This window comes from Vidua macroura, chromosome 5 (assembly GCF_024509145.1).
Source record: "Vidua macroura isolate BioBank_ID:100142 chromosome 5, ASM2450914v1, whole genome shotgun sequence".
NCBI classification, from domain to species: Eukaryota; Metazoa; Chordata; class Aves; order Passeriformes; family Viduidae; genus Vidua; species Vidua macroura.
This window is the reverse complement of record NC_071575.1, coordinates 8,329,730-8,332,632: the sequence shown is the minus strand read 5'-3', so window position 1 is coordinate 8,332,632 and position 2,903 is coordinate 8,329,730.

Sequence of the window (2,903 nt, the reverse complement as noted above, 5' to 3'; positions counted from 1 at the left end):
CCAGAAAACTGAAACATGAATTAATACACACAGCAGAACTGAATAAACATTTAAATTCATAGTTAGGCAGGTCTGTAGGCCCTGGGACAATGATTGTTATACAGGTATCTTTAAGAGTTCAGCTTATTAACAAATAATACTAGAATAAATAGAAGTAATTTGCATTGCTGGCCAAACTTGTTATACTAATTTTTTGTTCATTAACTTTTTCTAGTAAGTTGCTCTTTTGTACTGAAAAATGACAATAAAACCGTTTTCTAGCACTTAGGAAGGCCCTGAAGGAGGAGGCTGAGGCCTTTCTTTTTCCCCAAGCCTTTGGTATGTTGAGCTATAATTGGTAGCTTCAGGGCACATGAGTTTTATCTGACAGAAAAGAAAAATGTACTTTCTTTAGCACAAATCACATTTCCATAAGAGAAAAAATATGTACTGTTTCTTTAAAATCTTTTCAGCTTTACTTATGTCTAAGAGAAGGCTTTTTTCTGCTCCACACTGATGCATTTCCTCATAAACTGAATTATGTCACAGTTCTATGGCTTATTTATATACAGGTCAAATTGAAAACTGATGCATTATTCCAGATTTAATACAGCAACGGCTTTCCTCTTCAGTGAGGATGCAAAATCATTTTCTTCTTTGATGCATGCAATTAACAATTTGAGTTTTACAAGAAAGGGAGGAAAGAAAATCCCAAGCCAGGAAAACATTGCAGTGAGAGCCTCCCTTTTTCTGTAATATTCCCTTTTTGTGCTTCACTGTTTTCAACATGGAATGTAACTGGAAATACATACCCATCCGAGATTAGGTAGCCTGAGATTCTTCCAGCACTATGCAACCTATACTTTGATCATAATCATGCAGGAAGAAACTCAAACTTTTATGTTCCATGCTTCATAAAGGTATCCAGACTGTAAGAGGACAATTCTCCCAAGTGTCCTTCTGCATTAAGGAAGCCTGTGCAGAATGTGCAATTTCTTGTCAAACTATAAACAACTAAATCAGAAATGTGCAAGGAAAAGATTCTAACAGGTATGTGGCAAACCATGACCTCCTTGCAGAATAGTAATGCAACAACATGCATTGTAAACTACAGTACGAGAAAGGCAGATTTACTTCAGAGTGGAATTTTCCTGAGCTCAGTACATCCTGCTTCCCATGTTCTGGCAGAGTGGTCACATAGCTGTACACACCTGAACTTTCAAATCATGGCTGCAGCCAACAGTGTTCATAATCATAACCAGAACCTCAGTGACCTCTACTCTATTTTGTTCATAAATTATCTGTAAAGAGGCTCAAAAGTGCAAAAATTGGAAGCATGAAATACTGCTTTCATCATTTACTCAGATTTTTATACAGCCATGCCTTGGTGTTTTTGACTTTCCATTCATATTTTACTTATTTGTTTTTCTAGTATTTTGTTTTTCCATTCTGTTTCTTGATTAGATATCTGAAAACACAGATGATTCAGTAAACGAGCAAGTGATCTATTTTCCCTTGGCTAAGACAAAACTTGCCACTAACGTTTGTATCAGTGAAATTCTATCCCATCACCTTAAAGTAAAACTATAGTTCTATTCCCTATGGGATGCTAATAATAGCTTACCAAACTAAAAACCAACAGGGAGAGGGTAAGGGATGAAATTTCGGTTCTACTCAGGGGTTGTGTTTACACAGGTTGTGTACCTTTTAAGCATACAAATGTACACACGCCACCAGAGCTCTCTTCTTTATGCCATACATCACTCATGCTTTCACTTCTGGAAGAACTGTTACACATCCTACTAAGGTCTCAAAAATAGGAAAGTGAAGAGCCTGTAGACCATTCTTTAATGCTGCTCATCAAAGCAATAAGCTACTTCCCAGCTGGGTAACACTAGCTGGATAACACTTGGCTAGCCTTAGCAGAACCTCTCATTCTTCACTCCTTTAAGCTTATAGGGAAAAAGTTTTCCTTTGTAGAAATAAGCTTATGATCTCTGTTGGAATGAAATCTGGCCCTGGCCCTCCTTCCAAAAAACTACTATTTTATCTTTCTTTTTTTTTTAAGCCAGCAGGAGCTGAACACATGGTTTTGAAAATTGCACTTTCATTTCTGCGTATGTGCACACATCTTATACTTACACATCACATGCTCACATATATTGTGGGAGGCTAAAAACATCAATCCACTGCAATGTCAGTTATCCTGAGTCTAGGCTTGGTACTTGGATCTCTGAGCTGGACTTAGGTAACTACAGATGAAAGCAGACCTGCATCTCCCAAGAATTCACAACTCAAAATCGTCATTGTTTCACACTGCCTGTTAATCCAGCAGAAGCATGAACCCAGGGAATGACCGTGGACCCTTCTGCATGTGAAAAGACAAACAGTATTTTCCAGTTAGAAGGTTTGCTTGAAACTGACTATTTTACCCATTTTGCTACTCAGCAAACCTCAACTATTACATAAGCTATTATATATAATATAAACTATTATATAAACCTGAGTTTTCTCATATACCATACTACGAAACTGTTGAGTAGTTGTACCAGTTTTTCATCTACCTTTTCACTAATTTCTCCACTCATCCTGATTTCAGAGCAGTGTCATCGGTTTAATGCATTTTAACCAATTTTCAAGACATCATGTTTAAACATCTCATCACTTAATCGCCAGTGACAGCATTAAACTAATATCTTAATATTACCAAAAAAATACTTTGTTTTTTAAAATACTAACATCTTTATGTGGCTGGCTGTTTCTTTTTGTCATTTTTTTCCTGTATATGCTCTATTTTTCAATCCTCACTTCCTTCCTAGCATTTTCAGATAAGAAACCTAAATTAACTCTTAAATTTTATTGATGGATAAAGCTCATTGAAAATCTAATAAAGCTCAAAGGTAAACAATTTTTATATGCTGTAT